At 34.5% G+C, this 23,007-nt stretch overlaps 1 protein-coding gene across 7 annotated transcripts in view; it reads right to left on the bottom strand.

The window, feature by feature from the left end:
* ZFAND6 (zinc finger AN1-type containing 6) overlaps positions 1–23,007 on the bottom strand; it is a 100,852-nt gene that overhangs the window by 41,500 nt on the left and 36,345 nt on the right. For 2 of the 7 annotated variants that reach the window (XM_016424971.2, XM_056806076.1), the window contains exons 2-3: positions 12,489–12,586; positions 9,952–10,112 (exon numbers count right to left, since the gene is read on the bottom strand). The exons of 4 other annotated variants lie outside the window; for them this stretch is intronic. The gene's annotated coding sequence lies outside the window, so the exon portion shown is untranslated. The remainder of the gene's footprint in view (positions 1–9,951; positions 10,113–12,488; positions 12,587–23,007) is intronic. One more of the 7 variants, XM_016424973.2, reaches the window with a different exon arrangement.

Raw genomic sequence — 23,007 nt, forward strand, 5'->3', positions numbered from 1 at the left:
CTAGAACAAGAAGGAAAAGTGGAGATTGAAAGAATCCACAGTTCACCTCCTGTAATTAATCCCCAACTGACAACACCCAGGAATGTTATAGCCAAATTCAGGAACTATCAGACCAAAGAAAAGATATTACAAGCTGCCAAGACGAAGTCATTCAGATACCATGGAACCACAGTGAGGATAACACAGGATCTGGCTGAATCCACACAGAAGGACCAAAAGGCATGGAATATGATATTGCGGAAAGGGAACTAGGTCTACAACCAAGAATCAACTACCGAGCAAAACTGATTATATTCTTACGGCGGAAAGTATAGTCATTCAACAAAATAGAAGAATTCCAAGAATTTGCAAAGAAAGGACCAGATCTGAACAGAAAATTTGATGTCCAAGCACAGAACACAAGAGAATCATCAAAAGGTAATTTAAAAAGAGGGGAAAAAAGAAAAACAAAAAAAAATTTAAGAGACTCAATAAGTTAAAATTACATGTATTCCTATAAGAAAAGAGGTCATTGGTAAACTCTTCAAAACTGTTATCACCTGGGAAGCTAGAAGAATTACACTTAGAGGGAATAGTGACAAACTGTATAGGATGAAAGGACAAAACATAAATAAGTATATAGATATATGCATGTATAACTACATATACATGTGTGTATTTAACTAGAGCTAAAAAAGAGAGGTTAATATTAAAATAAATGGGAAAAGAAACAAATGGGGGTAAATTCATATGTCACAAAAAAGTTCATGGTGGGACGGGGGAGAACATCAATACATTAGAAGGGTAAAGAGGTTGGAGATAGGAAATACTCAACTATTACGAGCCTTGAAATTGACCCAAAGAGGGAAGAACAATTCAATCCATTGGGACAGAGAATAGATTTGAGCCCTATAGGGGAGTAGAAGGGTAGTAAAAGGACTAGTGGGGAGGGAAGCAGTACAAGGGAGGGACAGGGTGTGTGTGTGTGGGGGGGGTAATTTCAGAAAGACTACAGGGAACATGGGGGGGGGAAGGTAGGGGGTAGAAAGGGAAGTAAAATAAGGGTGGGAACTAGGGGGATTGATTAAAAACAGACATTGGTGTAGAAGGAAATAGTGAAAGAAGAAAAGGCAAGATCAGGAGTAGAAATCAAAATGCTGGGAAATACAAAGCTAGTAATCATAACTCTGAATGTGAATGGAATGAATTCACCCATAAAATGCAAGTGAATAGCAGAGTGGATTAGAATCCAAAACCCTACCATATGCTGTCTACAAGGAACACACATGAGGAAGATAGATACGCATAGGGTAAAAGTAAGAGGATGGAGCCAAATCTATTGGGCATCAATGGACAAAAAGAAGTCAGGAGTTGCAATCATGATATCTGACAAAGCCAAAGTAAAAATAAATCTAGTTAAAAGAGATAGGGAAGGTAATTACATCCCGATAAGAAGCAGTATAGACAATGAGGAAATATCTGTGCTCAACATGTATGTGTCAAATAGTATAGCATCCAAATTTCTAAAGGAGAAACTAGTGAAGCTCAAGGATGAAATAGATAGAAAAACTATACTAGTGGGATATCTGAACCTTCCTCTATCTGAACTAGATAAATCAAACATAAAAATAACTAAGAAAGAGGTAAGAGAAGTAAATGAAATCTTATAAAAATTAGTGATAGTAGACATGTGGAGAAAAATAAATAGGGACAAAAAGGAATATACCTTCTTTTCAACAGTACATGGTACATTCACAAAAATTGACCATGTATTAGGGCATAAAAACACTGCAAACAAGTACAAAAGAGCAGAAATAATAAATGCAACCTTCTCAGATCACAATGCAATGAAAATAATAATTAGTAAAGTTACATGGAGAGGTAAATCAAAAATTAATTGGAAATTAAACAATACGATTCTCCACAACCGGTTAAAGAACAAATCATAGAAACAATTAATAATTTCATTGAAGAAAATGACAATGATGAGACATCCTTTCAAAATCTATGGGATTCAGCCAAAGCAGTACTCAGGGGGAAATTTATATCCTTGAGTTCATATATAAACAAATTAAGAAGGGTAGAGGTCAATGAATTGGGCATGAAAATTAAAAACCTAGAAAGCGAACAAATTAAAAATCCTCAGATGAAGACTAAATTAGAGATCCAAAAAAATCAAAGAAGAAATTAGTAAAATTCAAAGTCAAAGAACTATTGATTTAATAAGTAAGACTAGAAGCTGGTACTTTGAAAGAAAAAAAGAGCAGACAAAGTACTAGTCAGTCTAATTAAAAAAAGGAAAGAAAAAAACCAAATTGACATTATCCAAAATGAAAAGGGAGACCTCACCTCAAATGAAGAGGAAATTAAGGCAATCATTTAAAAACTACTATGCCCAATTATACAGCAAGAAATATGGCAATCTAGGTGATATGGATGAATACTTACAAAAATATAAATTGCCTAGACTAACAGATGAAGAAATAAATTACCTAAACAACCCCATATCAGAAAAAGAAATTGAACAAGCTATCCAAGAACTCCCTAAGAAAAAATCCCCAGGTCCAGATGGATTCACAAATGAATTTCATCAAACATTCAAAGAACAACCAATCGCAATATTATACAAACTATCTGAAAGAATAAGCAAAGAAGGAGTTCTACCAAATTCCTTTCATGACACAAACATGGTACTGATCCCAAAGCCAGGCAGGTCAAAAACAAAGAAAGAAAAATATAGACCAATCTCCTTAATGAATATAGATGCAAAAATCTTAAATTGGATACTAGCAAAAAGATTCTAGCAAGTGATCATGAGGGTTATTCACTATGACCAGGTAGGATTCATACCAGGAATGCAAGGATGGTTCAATATTAGGAAAACCATCTACATAATTGACCATATTAACAAGCAAATCAACAAAAATCACATGATTATCTCAATAGATGCAGAAAAAGCCTTTCATAAAATGTAACACCCATTCCTATTGAAAACACTAGAAAGTATAGGAATAGAAGGGCCTTTCCTAAAAATAATAAACAGTATAAATCTAAAACCATCAGCAAACATCATCTGCAATGGGGAAAAACTAGAAGCCTTCCCTATAATAAGATCAGGAGTGAAACAAGGATGCCCATTATCACTTCTATTATTTTACACTGTACTAGAAACACTAGCAGTAGCAATTATTGAAGAAAAAGAAATTGAAGGTATTAGAATTGGCCACGAGGAGACCAAGCTACCACTCTTTGCGGACAATATTATGGTTTACTTAAAAAATCGTAGAGAATCAACCAAAAGCTAGTTGAAACAATCAACAATTTTAGGAAAGGTGCAGGATACAAAATAAACCCACATAAGTCATCAGCATTTCTATATATCTCCAACCCATTTCAGCAGCAAGAATTAGAAAGAGAAATTCCATTTAAAGTCATCAGAGACAATATAAAATACTTAGGAATCTATCTGCCAAGACAAACACAGAAACTACGAACACAACTACAACACACTCTCTATAGAATTAAAACTAGATCTAAACAATTGGAAAAACATTGATTGCTCATGGGTGGGATGAGCTAACATAATAAAAATGACAATCCTACCCAAATTAATCTACTTATTTAGTGCCATACCCATTGAACTACCAAAAAAACTGTTTTAATGAATTAGAAAAAAAATAAAGTTCATTTGGAAGAACAAAAGATCAAGGATATCCAGGGAAATAATGAAAAAAAAAATGCAAAGGAAGGAGGACTTGCAGTCCCAGATCTCTAACTATACTATAAAGCAGTGGTTATTCAAAACAATTTGATACTGGCTAAGAGACAGAAAAGAGGATCAGGGGAATAGACTTGGGGTAAATGACTTCAGCAAGACAGTCTATGATAAACCCAAAGATCCCAGTTTTGGGGACCAAAACCCAGTTTTTGATAAAAACTGCCGGGAAAATTGGAAGACAGTATGGGAGAGATTAGGTTTGGATCAACATCTCACACCCTACACCAAGATAAACTCAGAATGGGTGAATGATCTGAATATAATGAAGGAAACTATAAGCAAATTAGGCGAACACAGAATAGTATACTTGTCAGATCTTTGGGAAAGATTTAAAACCAAGCAAGAGCTAGAAAAAAACCACAAAATGTAAAATCAATAATTTTGATTACATCAAATTAAAAAGTTTTTGTATAAACAAAACTAAAGCATCCAAAATTAGAAGGGAAGCAACAAAATGGGAAAGAATCTTCATTACAAAAACCTCTGACAGGTTTAATTACTCAAAAGCTAAACCAGTTGTACAAAAAAATCAAGCCATTCTCCAATTGAAAAATGGGCAAGGGACATGAATAGGCCATTTTCAGTTAAAGAAATCAAAACTATTAATAAGCACATGAAAAAGTGTTCTAAATCTCTTATAATCAGAGAAATGCAAATCAAAACAACTCTGAGGTATCACCTCATACCTAGCTTATTGGCTAATACGACAGCAAAAGAAAGTAATGAATGCTGGAGGGGGTGGCAAAGTTGGGACATTAATTCATTGCTAGTGGAGTTGTGAATTGAACCAACCATTCTGGAGGACAATTTGGAACTATGCCCAAAGGGCGTTAAAAGACTGTCTGCCTTTTAATCCAGCCATAGCACTGCTAGGTTTATACCCCACAGAGATAATAAGGAAAAAGACACACACAAAAATATTCATAGCTGTGCTCTTTGTGGTGGCAAAAAATGCCCTTCAATTGGGGAATGGCTGAAAAATTTGTGGTATATGTTGGTGATGGAATACTATTGTGCTCAAAGGAATAATAAAGTGGACAAATTCCATGGGGACTGGAACAACCTCCAGGAATTGATGCAGAGTGAGAGGAGCAGAATCAGAAAAACATTGTACACAGAGACTGATACACTGTTGTACAATAGAATGTAATGTACTTCTCCATTAGTGGCAATGCAATGACCCTAAATAACTCGGAGGAACCTGCGAGAAAAACTACTATCCACATTCAGACTCCACTGCGGGAGTAAAAACACCGAAGAAAAACAAGAAAAACATTTTTAATTAAAATCCATAAAAGGTTGACTGCTGACTTGAGTTTTCATTAAGGAATTACATAGCTGAATTCCTTGGCGACCTTAAATTAATATATATCAGTCTTTTAAAGTGATTTCCTTGTCACAGGATGTAGACTCTAAAAGAATATCCTAGTGTAAACAACAACATGGAAATAGGTTCTGATCAAGGACACAAGTAATACCCAATGAAATTGTGCGTTGGATGCAGGGGAAGAATGGGTAGAGGGGAGGGAGGGAAATAATGTGATTATTGTAACCAAAGAATAATGTTCTAAATTGATTAAACTTATTCAAATGGAAAAAAAATCAAAGTCCAATTTCATTTCCTATTAAAAACTCTAAAACTTTAACATCTTTATTCTCTTCTACTCAGTCAAGTTCACTTCCATTCTCTGAACATAACCATGTCTATTCTTGCCTCCAAGTCTTGGATCTCATTGTTGCTAGTCTCCTTTCTCTAGAATGACCTCTATGTTTACCTCCTATTTATCTACTGATTTCTCCTCTCTCTGAATTGTTTTTTGCATTTGTAGCCTATAAAATATACTTAGTTATTCTCTAATTGTTTTACAAACCTACAACTTGTCTCCCCAATTGGAGGATGAAATCCTAAGGTCAATGTCCATATCTTGCAATTCCTTGCATTTCACATAACACACAAAAATGAAAGAGATCTTTTAACTGCTCAAAAAATATTTTGAGTATAAATCTCTAAGATTCTGAAACAAATTCCAGGGTTCAAACACTCAAAGCACTAAATGCTTTTAGTACCATTGTACAAAACCTACTTTTTATATGCCTAGTTCTTCCCTCTAAGCACACTTATAGTGTTTGCTCAAAGGCACTATCATTTAAATATATCATATATACATAAAACACTTCTATGATCTTGCTAATTCCTTGCTCCTATTAATTATTTCTTATTTATTCTGCACTTAGCTTGTGGCATCTGTGTATATTTGTTTACATTTGTCTCCTCCTTTATACTGTAAGCTCCCTGAGGGTAGGACCTGTCTTTTGTCTCTATCTGTATCTCCAATGCTTAGTAGTGTGAAGCACATCTTAAGTGTTTAATAAATGTTTATTGAATTGAGTTAATGACCATAACTCCAACAAGTAGGATCAGTTAGATCACCAATAGTGTTTTCCTCACTTCATATATAAAGACCTGTTTGAATTCGTCATCATTTGCAGGGCCTATTATTATTTTCAATCTGTCTGATGACTATCCTGCTTAATATCTTTGCTAGAGATACTGGACTTTGAAAGTATACTGTTCCTGTCTAGTGGAATTATATCCTAGGTTCAAATCTGGCCTCAGCCACTTCCTAGCTGTGTGACCCTGGGCAAGTCACTTGACCCCCATTGCCTAGCCCTTATCACTCTTCTGTCTTAGAGCCAATACACAGTATTGACTCCAAGACAGAAGATAAGGGTTTAAAAAAAAAAAAAGACTCCTCCAATCCACTTGATCCTTATTTTTGTGTCACCAATTATAACTAGCCTGTAAAGATTTAAGATCTCCAACACTTCCATCTATCCTCAACAAGAAAACAACAACAAAAAAAACCCCAACTAGTTTAACCCAGATAGACAAGTTCCAACTTCTTACTTGTTTCACTATTTTCACATGAAAAGGAATCCTTAATTAACACTTCATTCACTTGCTTAGAAGAACTTTTCCTATCTCAAACACTTAAAGGACATATCTGAATTGTCTAAGACATTACAGAATTTTAGAATAGGAAGGGCATTTGAGCTTTAGTCTAATTCCTTCAGTTTAGAGTCAAGAGAAAAAGAGAAGCTTTCTTAAGGTCACAAGAGCTAGTTTATGGGAAAAATGGATTCAGAACTCAACTCTTCTTTACCACACTATTGTTATTTCTATTAGGCATTTCCTGTCAAGTTCAAATTTTGTCAATAAAGGAAAAAATTAGGCCAAAGGACCTGGTGATACAGAAACTAATTGAATCATTACATAATATCGAAGTCCTTCGTTTTTAAAAACATAGTTATCCATGCCTATTTCCTCTGAAAAATGCATGGTTTTTGGAAATACATCAACAAAACACAGCTGACATCAATATCAAATTTAGTTTTCACACAAACTTCTAACTTTTAACCCTATTGTTCACAAAGCTCGGCTAACTAGAATTATTTCTTTTGGGAGGGGGGATTTGAATTGAACAAATATTTATCAAGTTTCATGTAAGTAGTAGGGATAGTAACCAGCGAATAAACAAGTAAGCTTCTCTGAGTCTTAAAACTAATCATTTGGAATATGAATATTTTAGGCAACGTTAACTCAACCTGATATTTAAGGAAACTTTTCAACAAGGAAAAGTGGAACTGAATCAAATTCAGAGTTGGTTTTTTTTTTTTTTGGGGGGGGGGTGTCTATAGAGGAAAGAACTCTAAATCTAAAATTGCCCCATTACAACATTTATATAGTGCTTACTATGTACCAGGTACTATACTAAGTGCTTTACAATTATTATCTCATTTGATCTTTGCAACAATTTTGGAAGGTAGGAGTTATTATTATCCCCATTTTACAGATGAGGAAATTGAGACAGTTTAAATGACTTGCACAGAATAACATAGCTAGTGTCTGAGGAAAGATTTAAATTCAGGTGTTCTTTACTTCAGGCCTAGTGATCTAGTCTTTGAACTACCAGCTGTCAAATAACACACATAGCTATCATACTACTTAAATTTGTTATAACTTTGAGCATTCTGTAATGTTTATCACTACTTGTGATTTGATCTTTGTAAAGAATTTCCTCTCTCTATCAATACAGATCCACTCCTACTTTGGAAATTAAAGAGTTTCAAAGAGAGTTTTTGGGAGCCCTGAGGGATCAAATGACCTGCCCAGGATTATATGGCCAGTATGGGTCTGATGGCCTGACCCATACCTCAGTACAGGTCTTCCTGACATGAAGGCCAGCTCTCTATCCAGCACACTGAGTCACTTCTCATAAAGTAAGAACACACAGGTCTGAGAGACAGAAGAGTTTGATTTTAGTACCAAACTTTTCCAATAATCCACTGTTCAATCTTTTTCTCTTCAACTCTCACCGTTAGTTTATCTGTAAAACAAGGAGACCATACTAGGTAGATCAGTGTTTTCGATTGTGTCCACCATTTCTTGATCTGATTTGGGGTTTTCTCTGTGGAGATCCTGGAGTGGTTTTGTCATTTCCTTCTCCAGTCCATTTGACATATCAGGAAGCCAACAGAATTAAATGACTTGCCCAAGGTCACACAGCTAGTAAACTAGTCAGAGGTCAAATTTAAACTTACCTGGTCCTCTATCTCCACAGTATGAAATATAGCCCAAAGAACATATGAAGCAAACCTTTAATAGACTGCAACAGTGGAGTTGGTAATGACTCAAACTGCCAACGTCAGCAAGAGCCATGATATGTTGAAAAAGCTGATTTGTGCTACTCTAAGTAGTACTGTCATCTTAGGTCCAACCAAGCTGTGCTGTGAGGATATTGAAAAGGAGGCAATCTGATGAGGTGATGACTAAAGTGTGTTCCACACCTCTAAAATTTCTGATATGATAATGCAATCTGTCTCCTAGAAATCAGTAAAGAATCATAGAAACTCCTCAAAGAAATGCAGGCAAAAGCATTTCTCTTTTTCCTCTAGGCTTATCATTATATATCCTCTTTATCAAACTCTAGGGAAGGTAAGAAATACTTAATTTCCATAGCCTGAACAAAATTTTTAAAGGAATTTAAGTCTGTTTTTCATTTTATAGTTTTATATAGTTGCAAACTTTCTGACTCAAACAATGACAAATACAAAGTGAAAAGCAGGAGCAATTTAATCATTATTAACAATAACAGCAAAGCAAACTCAACTTTAGACAGGTAAATGCCAAAAATTATTCAAGGGAAGGAAAAAACAATTAAGCACCCTTGCTTTTTAAAAGTAGACTCCTAACCAAGTGAGAAACAGAAAATTATAGGACATAAAATGGATAATTTTTATTATATCAAATCTAAAAGTATTTGCACAAACAAAACCAACGCAGCCAAGATTAGAAGGGAAACTGGGGGGAATTTTTTTTTTTACAATTTTTTCTCATAAAAGCCATTTCTCAAGTAAAGAGAGGAGTCAAATTTGTAAGAATTTGAGTCTTTCACCAATTAATAAATGGTTAAAGGATATGAACAGGGAGAGAACTTAAAACTCAAAATTTTTTAAATGATTGTTTTAACGCATAACTCCAACTATAGTTAAAAACAAATATATTCTGACTACTTCAAAGAATCGATGTTTAAAGAATTATTGAGTTTGAAATGCCAGTCAATAAGGGGTGCAAAGTTTAAGTACAACCTTTAGAATAATGTTTTCTTTTCAGAATCACTGTATCAAATTCGAATAAGACCTATTATTTCTTGAAATTCTATTTTTCACTATCATGTATGAATATATGTGTATGTATACATTATAATATATATAATATATACACATGTATATTAAAATATATAGAAACATATTTTTAAAAAATTATTCTTAGAGCATAAATTAAGTAAAAAATTAATCACATATCTCTAAACAAGATTTGGGGTATTCTTCTAAGAAGTAGAATCACTAAAATTAAAATGTTTGGGTATAAAAGAAGAAACATTGTCACACTAGGAACTTAGTTATGGCTCAACACTCCAGAATTTTATATTACCTTTTAAAACTTTCACTATTCCTCCACCCTCAATATCCTGCCTGTGGTGGGGTAAGGAGGGGGCAGGGAGAAGAGAAGAGAAAGTCTTTAAAAATATTTAATCAAGTTGATTTAACTGTATCTTCACAGAAACACAAGAAAAAAATTTTTATTCACTATGTCCAATTAAGCAGGGTTACAGGCTTAAGGCTCTACTCACACAGTTGAGGTTGATGAACAAACAGCTGTCCTGTATCTTGAGACAGACATTAGCTTCCTGACTTCCCTATCCTCATAAGCAGCTACTTAAAGTTTGAGTTTTATGCAAGAAAACATTTTAAAGCCTTCAGTGTTTTATTGCAGCAGACTTCAGTTTCATTCCTGTAACACATTTAATATGAAAGAATTGACAAAGTTAAAATCCAGTATAAACATTCTAAAAAGTCTTCTAAATTTTTAAGAACAGTTTCTTTACTATTTCTATTTATTAAAAAATGATTGCTTGTGAGGACCCAAAAAAATTAATAAACCTCCACCAGAAACTTTTCATAAAGTAGTTAATAAAAATTTTGGGTATAGGCAGCTGGCAGTTTGGAGACAGATAGCTAGGCCTATATAGAAACAGGAGATCAAACAGGTCAGATTCAAACCTGACCTCAGATTTGCACAAAAACTACTTCCTAGATGTGACTTTAGGCAAGTCACTTAACCCCAACTACTTAGTCCTTACCACTCTTCTCCTTTAGAATTGCAACTAGTGTCAATCCTAAAACAGAGTGTTTAAAAAAAATTTATGGGTTGGTTTAGGTTAAAAAATGTTCCGTACACAATATTCTCTGATTCTGTCTGGTGTATATATAAGGAGCAAGAGCTATCTTTTGGAAATTATTTGTCAACACTCTCCATATCTGCTACTACCTTAAGTCCCCCCTTTGTGTGAATATTAAGATAAGCAGATCATCACTCTTTCATAAAGAACATTCATTTGAGGTATTTAACGAACAGTCCCTGACTGTTGCAAGACTTCATCAAGCAACATCACATAAGTTCTAGATCTAAAACCAAAAAAACCTGATTTTCTCCATCACTGGGATGTATGAAGTTCCCCTTTCACCTGCCCTTGCAAGCATGTGTATATTTGCAAGCAATGAATAGGGAAAGAATCCATTTTCCCCTTTGTATGGGAGGAACAGTGGTCAGAAATATACCTGGGCCTTAGAATGTATTCCCCTGAATAATTCATGTTATAAAATGGCAGGCCTTATAAAGTAACAGTATGTTACATAAGCTTTGGAGGTTTGCACTGGGATCCTAATCATTTATGTGATTTCAACAGAAAATGTGTTCTGAATTTTAAATAGCTAACTTCATAAAGTTTTGGAACACATCCTACAAGTTGGGAAATGCCCTGTAATAACAAGATAACATCTCTTTCTCTACTTTTCTTTCCTTATGCCTAATATTTTGGTATTATAATATCTACCTTTAATAGTACATGTTAAAGAAAAACAGTCTTCAATTCATTCTGTCCTTTCCCACTTTCCAAAGAAACTTCTCAATTTTCTTTTTGTGGTGAGGAAATAAAAAGGAGGCAGGAGTTTATGTACCAAGAACGTTTATTTAAATATTTAAAGTATAGGAGAGTTTTAAATTATAGTGGCAATAAATTGACTTTAAACTATTTTGGCACCATTACTAAATCTTACAATAATTTTCTTTGTTTAAACAGTAGATACAATTATTACATATACATTAAGTCCATTGGATCAATCAGCTGAGTTCAAGGTTAAGATGTTCTGATTTGTTTTTCTTTTCACAATACCCTCAAAATGGTATATTAAAGCTATGTTCCAATCCCTCAGCTAAAATGCCATGAATAAGATTCACAGACTGTCAAAGATAGTGTAGGGCTTTCATCTTAGAGATGAAGAAACTGTGATCCAAGGAGTTTAATGATTTTCCCAAGGTTATATTCAAACCCAGGGCCTCTAACTCCAAATCAAACACTTCCTATGAGTATCACAAAAAGAAGCATTTTCCCTATGACATCACACTGATGGAGATATAAATACAAGTATCTCCAAGAGTTTCCTGTAGTTATAGCAATTGCCTATAGGAATTTGTGTGTCTTTTGATTAGCATTCATGTTTTCTCTAGCTGAGTAATGACAGGTAAAATAATAGCTAGCATTCACATTGAGCTTTTTACAGTTTGCAGTGTTCTACTATTTATTATTATTATCTCATTTGATCCTCACAACAAACCCTGTGAGGTGAGTGTTGTTATTATCCCCATTTTACAGATAAGGAAACTAAGAATGAGAGATTAAGGGACTTCCCTGCCACCCCCAGGTCACATATCTATTAAATATCAAAGCCTAGATTTGAACTCAGGTCTTCCTGACTTCAAGTCTAGCAGTCTATCTGCTACACCACACTCTCTCTTATTGCCCCCAGCTTGTTGCTAAATAGGTCCTTAAAGATCTAGTCCTATTCCTTCATTTTAGAGATAAGGAAATTGAATTGGTAGAGCTATAACTAGATAACAGCCTTCTTCCTCTTGATTTCTATTTCTATTATAGTCAGTATTTGCTATGGTGTTTTTAAAGAGATTCCAAAGGCTTTTTCCTTCTCTTATTAGGAAAAAATAAATTTCTCCTCTCATCTCTTCCATACTAAATGCATCACCTAATTGAAATTAATCAGAATCAGTGAACTCAGAACAAAGTACTACTTTACACTGAAGCATCTGACATACCTGTGTGTGACCAAATGCACAGGTCCACTCATAACATTCCAAAAGTTTCTTTACAATCTAAGTTACATTGTATATAAACAGGTATTCGATTTACAGCACTGAAAGACATAAGCCAAAATCTCATGAGAATATTACAATCTGACCATCTTTTAAACAATTAAATTGAAGTTGTAAAAGGATTTGTTTCTAAACTCTGTTAAAATGTGCTTCAGTAATATTTATTAAAATGTTTAAATTTCAAATATACATTTGACTTTTATAATCCATCTCCCTGATAAAACAAAATAAATTTACTCTAAATTTATGTAAAAAACAAACAACAACAAAACCCCCACAATTTTAAATGGCTAGGCCTAAAAAGAAATTCTTCCTTGACTCTACACTTTAAAGTTGGTAAATTTACCTAGAAATCTTTTTCATATAATAAGGCAAAACCAGAGATTTCAACATAATTTACTATGTTGAAAAAGAAAGACAGCTTTATTCTAGGTATTACTAGTAAATATGTACAATAATTTCACAGGTATCTGACAAACATTTTCTACTCAAACAAGGTAGAAAAGCAGGATACTACTAGAAGAAAAGTAAAATAGGTGTTTTATACCAAATATAATTCTTGGTGTTTCTATATCCTTTAGAAAATGTATCACACAAAGAAAGTTTACTCTCAAATAGTACATACTTAAATGCCTTTTTACAAGGATAACAAAAAACAGTAAGAGTCTCCAGTTTATCAAAGTACTAATCTTTGATTGCAAATATGCAATAACAATTTATAAACACCCTCCACCCTGAATGGAAGCCAGTAGAAATTCAAAAATTCACTAGATACTACAGAACTCTAATCTCTAGAATTATTCCCAAACTATATTTTGAGAATCCCCAAAGGGATGTGTTTAAGACTTTTAAAGATGAAAGTCTTTCACTTTGTTACTGCTTTGGAAACTATTACTCTAATAAGAATTAAACAAGATTAAAACAAAGTACCAGCTGGTTGAACATATGCACCCAAAACCTATTAACAGCTCCAAGTCAGTTTGGAAAACGGTTTCTGATAGTTTTCAAAGTCTTTTTCTTGTCCCTATACTACTCAATCATGTCTATCAATTACTTAGAGGACTTAAAGTTAAGAGTTAAATCATTACAGGGTAATGAAAAGTCTTATGTTTAAAGTTAAAAAGTATAAAAGCAAGGCCACAATTATTAGAGTACATGAGAGTACTGATGTTTGTGAAATAAATTTGGAGGCTTTATCATAGGCTTAATGAAACAGCAACATGAAAACAACTGCTAAACAAGCTAGCAATCAAGTTCTATTAAACATATCACCTTCTTTGTAAAGGTCAGGGACTGTCACACTGTCAATCATATTTGATGTTTTGGTTTTCCTGACTGCCTTTTCTTTCTCCTTAAAAGTTTTTTACAAGGAATAGCCAAGTAGAAGATAGGTGAGAGACCTTCAGAAATTAAGTGATGTAAACATAAAAGCATCAAATAACAATTAGGAAAAAAAAGTGGGAGTTTGGATTAAAAAAACCATAAAATTTCCTTTTAAGTAACAAATGGAAGCAATAGTAACCAACATCAAGCCAAATGAGATACAGCCTGTCAATAACTTGTGACATAAAGGAGGGATTCTTAAACTATGACCTATGGACTTTAATTATTTTGATAAACATTCTAATAGAATTGTTTTCTTTGCTAGCTTATGTATCTTATTTTATGCATATCCAAACAGTATTCTGAGGAGAGGCCTTAAAGTTTCACCAGACCGTCAAAGCAACCTATGACATACAAAAAAATTAAGAAATGCTCTGGGGGGCAGCTGGGTGGCTCAGTGGATTGAAAGCCAGGTCTAGAGATAGGATGTCCTGGGTTCAAATATGGCCTCAGCAAGTCAATTAACCTCCATTGCCTAGCCTCTTACCATTCCTTCTGCCTTTGAACCAATACACAGTATTGAATTTAAGACTGAAGATACAGGCTTACAAAAAAAAAATTTTTTTTAATGCCCTGAATGTGTTTATTGCACTAACTTACAATCATAATGGACAGCAGAGACATGGATAACCCAAAATAGCTTAAAAATATATCGCATTTTTAAGGTTTTCAAATGGCTTTACATGTATCATCTCAAAATATCATTTAAATTGCTTTTATTTGGCTTTGGGGTATTTTTTTAAAATTACACAAATACCAATGTACCTGTAAAGTAGTAATTCTGAAGTAGAAATTTCATATTAGGGTATGATACCTTATACTGTCTCTCCTGGACTACATAGTGCTCTGTACTGAGTATCCTCTATAACTTTACAAATGGATAAAACTATTCTAATACAGATCTACATTTTTACTCCTCATCTCTCTCCAAAGTTCCAGTCCCACATTTAACAACCGTCCCTTTTTCCTACTACACACATAATCTTCACCAGCCTGGTCTAATGTAATAGCCTTTTATTTGATCTTCTAGTCTTTGACCTCTCCAATCCTCATCATTACTGCCAAATCAGCATTACTGAAAACTAAGCTGAGCCATGTCACTCATATGAGCAAGAAGCTTTAGTAGTTCACTGACTTTGGAATAAAACATAAATGGCATCTGAAGGTGTTTGTTTGTTTTTTAAACTAACTACTACCCATCTTTTCTAGACTATTATTTTTCCTTCCACACTTCATCAGCAATCAAAATGATCAACTCATTCCTCTCATTCACAGCATTTCATCACTCCACCTAAGATGCCTTTGCACAGGTTGTCTCACAATCCTGGGATGATCTAGTACTTCTAGATCTTTTTGAGAACCAGCTGAAGTGCTACATCCTTCAAGATTTCCTGATTCCCCCAATTGTACATATAAACAAATGGATGTGCACTTACAAGAACAAATCTCTGGATTTATTTTGTCTACTCCTAAATGATATCTAAACCAGGCGAATATAAATTGCTTTTAGTCAAGGATTAGGGCATCACTTTTAAATGTGAATAAATTTCTAGCACAGTGCCTTAGTACTTAAGTACCATAGTAGGTACTTAAAATTAAAAGCACATTCATTACTTGTTTCAAAAGAACTGTGCTCTTCAATTGGGGAATATAATTTTTAAAAATGGGATATGCTAATGTAGTAGAATAGTGTGCAGCAAGAAATGACATGGGTGGAATTCAGAGAATATGAGTATATTTGCATGAATAGAGGACAACATAAGCAGAATCAAAGCAAGAAACAATGACTGCGCAATGTACATGAAAAGATAATTAAAAGTAATTGAACTCTAAGTGAAAGAAAAAACAATGAAGATCTGGGAGAACCTCCCTATTCATAGCAAAGGAGCAAGAGATAACACTAGGGTAAGATCCAAATTGAGTCTTCCTCTCACCTTTCTCTGAGAGATGGTAAGCAATTTGATTTGTGTTATACAAAACTTCTGGACTAAGTGGAAGATAGCCTGACAGAAATTGGTTTTGGAGCAACATAATGTACAATATACACCAAGATAAGATTAAAATGGATATATGACCTAAGTATAAAAGGTAACAGTCTAAACAAATGAAGTTAGAAATGAAAAAAATCTTTCATAACAATAAATAGGAAAAGAATCTATGACCCCAGACATGGGATACAGAGAATCATAGAAGACATAATAGACAATTTTACTATATAAAATAGAAAAATCTTATACAAAATAAATGCAGTTAAAAAGAAAAGGAAATAGTTAACTAGGGGGAAGAAAATCTCTGCAGTGAGTTTCTCTGATAAACAATGTAATATCCAGGTGATAGAATTGACTCAAATATAAGAATGAAGGCTATTCCCCAGTAAACAAGTACTTAACATGAGATAAATTGATAGTTCTCAAAGACAGATATACAATCAAATATTTATTAAATGCTTACTATGTGGAAGGCAATGTGCTAAGTACAAAGAATGAAATAGCTCTTATTCACAATGACTTTATATTCTGAAGAGGGAGGAAAGTACATAAAAATTATAGAACGCACAAGGTATAAAAAGTTAATAAAAATATATACAAAGTAGTTAAATACAAATGAGTTTTGGCATGACAGAACTAATAGACGGGGATGGTGGTATATGAGCTGCATTTTCAAGAGAGGACTCTACAGTGGAAGTAAAATGGAAGCACTGTAGGCATGGGGGACAACCAAAGCAAAGGCACAGAGATATAATTAGTTTGAATAGAGGAGACACAGAGTCAGTTGTGTACTTAAGGAAAATTACTATGGTGGCTACATGTGAAGGATGGACTGGAATGGGGTGATACTAAAAGCTGGGAAATCAATTAGTAGGCTGTTACATCGAGGCAAGAAGTGATATGGCCTGGAACTAAATGATAGTTATGTAAGAAGAGAGGAGTCAGAATGAAGAGAGATGATGGGGGTTAGAAATACCAAAATTTGGTAGCTGATAGGATATGTGAGGAGTCCTAAAATAATGCTGACATTATGAACCTGAGACAACGGAAGGATGGTGGTACCTTCAACAGAAATAGAAGTTTGGAAGAGAGAGAGAGACTTGAGGAGAAAAGTGATGAGTTTAATTTATTCCCAATTTCCCCACTTATAGAATGTCTCTCCAAGACATTCAATAGAAATATCTAATAGGCAACTGCTCAGGAGTGAGAGTCTGGACTAGATACAAAGAGCTGAGAGTCATTTCAAAAAGAGTTAAACCCATAGGAGTTGATGAGATAACCAAGAGCAGAGAGGGAGAAAAAAAGAAGGCATAGGGCAGAACCTAAGAATCCAACCATCATAAAGGGATCATACTAAGGATGATGGTTCAACAGATTAGACTGAGGAGAAATCACATCAAATAGGAGGCAAGTAGTGTCAATAAAGATAAAGACTGAGAAAAGATCATGAAATATGACAATTAAGAGATAACTGGAAACTGTAATGGGTTGAAAAGTACATGAAAGAAAAAGTAGTTTCAAAATGTTTATTTGAAAAGGGGAGAAGGCATAGGATGATAGCTTGATGAGTTGGTAGAGTGTAGTGAAGATTTTTTTTTTTTTAAGGACAGTCTTTCGTATGTTTGAACACAGTAGGTAAATAGGGGCAGATTTGAAGAAAGTAGGGAGATGACTGAAGTTATAATCTGTTGAAGTTGATCAAAGAGGATAGGATGGAGAACACATATAGAAGATCTAGACTTGGCAGGAAAAAGGACCAACTTTCTCAGAACCTGGGGGAGAGGGCAGAGAAACAGGAAGAAGTCAAGAGTTTTTAAAATAAAAGCAGGGTGAGGAGGAGCTTACAGCAAAATGTTCTCAATTTTTTCAGTAAAGAGGCAAGATCCTCAGTTGAGAAAAGGTGAGAAACAATGGGGAAGACTTGAAAGGAGAGATTTGAAATAGCTACTCTAGGAACTGAGCTAGAAGATCAATTAGGGAGGGGAAGAAAGGATAGCTTTATTTTATATATATATATACATATATAAAAATATATGTAATGTATCCAGTCAGCATAATATAGTTATAAGACTTCTTCCAGCTTTGTTCACCAGTTCCTGGGTAGAAAAAGAGGATACAAGAGAGAGGGATTGATAAAAGGGCTATAGTTTGGCAAGAGAAGAAAAACAACTGGCAATGGCAGAAAGTGATTCAAGGGCAGAGAACACTATAGAATTTAACCGGTCAACTACTGGGTTAAGGTCAGAAACAGAGAAAAGTGAATTTAGAACAGATTTAATGGCTTGATAAAAATTCTGAGAAGTAGAGAGAAAGGAGGTGTCAATGAACAGATACAAATACCTCTATGGGAGGTAGAATGACAAAGTTGTGGACAGGTAGAAGAACTTGAGCATTTCTAATTAGGAAAGTGGGAACAATTGCAGGTAAAGAGATCTAGGTTATGATTATTGCTATGCGTGGCTAAGGTAGAAAGGAGTACACTATTACACTCGAAGAGGTTGAGGAAATTGGAAGTTAGGTAGTTTGAGAAAGCATGTACATAGATACTCAATTTCCCCAATTACATGTAAAAAACATTTTTAAACATTTTTTTAAAATGTTGAGTTCAAAATTCTCTCCTTTCCCTTTCCTCTCACTAAGATGGTAAGCAAACTGATATAGAAGTGTAATCAGGTAAAACAGGGATCCCCAAACTTTTTACAAAAGGGGCGAGTTCACTGTCCCTCAGACTTTTGGAGGGTTGGACTATTAAAAACAAAACTATGAACAAATCTGTATCCTGCTGTCTAGTGGATAGTGGAGGTTGCAACACTGGCTGTGATGGGCCTGTCACACCTTGCACAGGCCCATCAAAGCCACCACTATACTGGGTAGCATTATACACAGTGCAGAATCCCCTCCCTCAGATCGCTGCTCACCATGCTGATGTCTCCCATTGTGCAGCCACATAATCCTTTACACAGAGCCCCGTTCTCGTTCGGTTACTCTTAGAACAAGGCGCTATGCGAAGGATTATGTCAGCAGAAGTAGTACTGCATGTGACCGATGCCACGCTTTGCAGGGCTGCCACATACAGTGCTCCTCTCACTGACCACCAATGAAAGAAGTGCGGTGGGGGCTGGATAAATGGTCTCAGGGGGCCACATGTGGTTTGTGGGCCGTAGTTTTGGGACCCTTGAAAACATTCCATATTAGTCATTTTATGGAAGAGATCTCAAGCAAAAAGTTAAAGAAAAAGTGAAAAATAGCATGATTTGGTTTGTATTCAGACTCCATCAGTTATTTCTCTGGAAGTAGAAGGCATTTTTCCCCACCAGTCTTTGCATTTATCTTGAATCGCTGTATTGATGAGAATAGCTAAGTCATTCACACTTGATTTATCACACAATATTACTTTTACTGTATACAATGTTCTTCTGATTCTACGCATTTCACTTTGTAGAGTCCAAGTCCTCTAGAATAAGGGCAAGGATTGGAGAGAAGATGAGGAGCATGGATGGTACTGTACACCTTGGGATAGGATGTAAAATGACTTGGGGTCAGGATACTACAGCTACTATAAATTGTGAATGGGAGAAATTTTTAGTAGATGTCAAAAGTGGAAAGATAACTTAATAAAGGAAGTAAAGGGAGTTTGAAAGAAACAAGAGGGGAGTAAGGAATATTCTGACTTTCCCTCCAAGACCAATGCAATGGGATAAGTACTAAAAAAAATATCCATGGATTTAATTCAGTATTGTTAGAAAGAGACAGGTCTCAATGAGTGCAGATAGATGGAAGCAATATATAAGAGGGCAGGGAAACTATCACTCACCAGATGAAATATGCAGATATGCACCATAAATAAGTTATGATGAATCTTAGATTTTATATTCAACAACAAAAAAATCAGAAAATAGAAAAAGCTTCAAGAAACAAAGAAAATAATATAGAAAGTATCTGCCTCCAGATCAAGTATGGAGGAGATAACTAGTGGAGGGAAATATAACAGCAATAACAACAAAAAACACTAATGGCTCTGATTTCTAGAATCAAATATAAAGTCTTTTTTGGCATTCAATCTGCCTCCTTTCTAGCTTTCTAGTTTTATACTTTACAATAAGACACTCCATATCTCACTATTCTGGACATTTTCACTGGTTATCTCCCATACCTGGAATTCTACCCCAAACTCAACTCCACTTCCTGGCTTTTCCTCAAGTATCAGCTAATGTTCTACTATGTTCTACTAGATGCCTTAATAGAGATTCCCAGTAATGCTAGTGCCTTCACTCTATTGACTATCTCAAGTTTATCATATGTATACATTTGTGTGTGTGAGTATGTGTGTGTGTGTGTGTGTGTGTGTGTGTGTGTATATATATATATATATATATATATATATATATGTAGTTGTTTGTAAATCTCAGATTGTGAAGTTTCTTGAAAGTACGAACAGTCTTTTCTTTACCTGGTGCTTAGCATAGTGCCTATATAAGTTCTTAATAAATGCATAATGACAAAAATAAAGATATCTTTCACAAATAAAAAAAACTGACGAAGTCAAACCTTTTATGGTTTTTAGAAAGGTTACAGTTTTCAGTCTCGTGTGTTCTAGACAATCTCCATTAGGAATAGAGTAAGGTTACCCAATTGGCAGATGCTTGGCAAATGGAGCCAAAAAATGAGTCTCCTCTGTCTCCCAAATTCTCTGACTACTATTGTTGTCAATGAACTTTTTCATGTAAACTTCCTGTCAGGGGACATAATTATAGCCACTGCCCTCTAAGATTCACTGAAAAACATCTCCAGGGCCAGAATCCACAATAGTCTCACTCAGTGAGTGAGATAATAAGAAAGATGTACTAGGAGAAAGGCGAAGAAAAAGGAAGAATGGGAAAAATTATCTCACAAAAAAGAGGTATGCAAGAAAGAAATTTTACAGTGGAAAGGAAAAGAGGGACAGACACGTGGGGTTGGTAGGCAATGCCTGAACCTCACTCTCAATGGAACTGATTCAAAGAGGGAAGAATTTATACACACCCACAGTTGGGTATGAGAATCTATCTTACTCGACCGAAAAGTTGGAGAAAAAAATGGATAATAGATAAGAGAAGGGGAGGATGTTAAAAGGTTAGGTGGATTATAGGACACAGTGGTCAGGAGAAAAATGGACTTTTGAAGGGAGACAGGGTAAAAACAAGAGAGAGAAAGATAAATAGAAGAAAATATGATGGAGGGAAATAAACAGTAATCATAACAATGAATGTGAATGGGATGAACTCAATGGAAAAAATGTAAATAGACTCTTATTAAAATAGTCCTTATGAAAAAATGCTATCCATCTTCAGAGAAAGGACTGATGAACTCTGAATGTAGACTGAAACATAGTTTTTAAAATTTTTGTTTTATTTTGCAACATGGCTAATGAAATGTTTGTTTTCTTAAGGAGAGGGGCAGGATGGAGAGAACTTAAAACTCAAATTTTTTGAAAATGATTGTTTAAAAAGTTTTACATGTAATTGGGAAATATTTAATGAAATAAAATAATTCTAAACAAATAAACCAAAAAACTGAAGCAAGTAGCAGAATGGATTAAAAACCAGAGTCCAAAAATATGTTGTTTACAAGAGACACACACTTAAAACAGAAAAACACAGAGTTAAAAAATAAGGGGCTCGAGCAGAACCTATTATGTTTCAGATGAAGTAAAAAAGGCTGGGGGAACATTCATGTTCTCAGAAAATACAAAAGCAAAAATGTACCTAATCAAAAAGAGATAAGCAGGAAAACTACATTTTGATCAAAATACCACAAATAATAAGGAAATTTAAAAAATTTTTTTATAGCAAGCTTCTTTGAAAAAGGTCTCCCCTTTCTCAAACATGTAGGAAACTGAGTCAAATTTATCAAAATAAGCCATTCCTCAATTAGTAGTCAAGGGACATGAACAGGTAGTTTTAAAAAGGAGAAATCAAAGCTATCTATTTTTTAAAAGTTATCTATCAAAAAATATTTCAAATCATGATTGAGTAGAAATTAAAACAATCCTAAGGTACCACTTAAAACTTATCAAATACGACAAATGCTAGAAGGGATGTGGAAAAATAAGTATAATTATGAAATCTCAGTGAAGTTGTAAATTGGTACAACCATTCTGAAGAACAATTTGAAACTATTCCCGAAGGGCTACAAAATTAGGCAAACCCTTACCAAGTCTGTACCCTAAAGAGAAAAGGAAAAAAGAAAGGAACAGGACATAAAAAATAGAAAGATACTCATGATAGTTCTTTTTGTGCTGGCAAAGAATAACAAATTGAGAAGCTACTGGCCATCAATTGGGGAATGGCTGTTGTAAAGATTAAATTTAACCTATGCCTATTTTTAATCACCAAAAGTGTAAACACCCTACTTAAAAGGTGAGTATGGAGATCTGCCCATGCTTAGATCTAATCCTCAAAAGTGTAAATATCCCGCTTAATCATTAAGTGGGAGGTCTGAGACCCATGTGTGCAATAGTGGGTGATAAATCAGAATTAAACTAACTGCCCCCTAGGCAGTCTTAAAGCAAAGCTTCAACTGTGATTGGTAGATGTAAAATTAGGAGAAGACATAGGAAGTGACACAAGAGAAGCTTCTTTAAAAGAAGCTGTTACTTCCTGTGAGGGACAGTTCTTCTTTGGAAGTGGATATTGGACCCAAGAACCTGTTCCCGGTGAGGCTGTTCTAAAAACTCTTCCTTTGAACTGACACTTGGTTAGTGAAAAGCTGACTCTGCTAGATTTTCTGAAAAAAAAAAAAACAAAAACAAAAACAAAAACAAAACAAACTAACCTCAGGTGAGACTTAACTCTTGAGAAAGACTTAGATATCTCTTACCTTAACCTCTCTCTTGATTTTCTTACTTCACTCTTTCTACATTTTGTAAATAAATTGTAAATAAATCTCTTTGGAATAAATTAAATTCCTGGTGACCACATGCAAATAATCCAGTCCAACCATTTAAAATTTAACTCCGTTTCCCCATTACACTGTATATGTGATGAACAGAGAAATGATGAGGAAGATGGTTTCAGAAAAACTTAGGAAGACCTGTAGGATCTGATGCAAAG

This window comes from Monodelphis domestica, chromosome 1 (assembly GCF_027887165.1).
Source record: "Monodelphis domestica isolate mMonDom1 chromosome 1, mMonDom1.pri, whole genome shotgun sequence".
NCBI lineage: Eukaryota > Metazoa > Chordata > Mammalia > Didelphimorphia > Didelphidae > Monodelphis > Monodelphis domestica.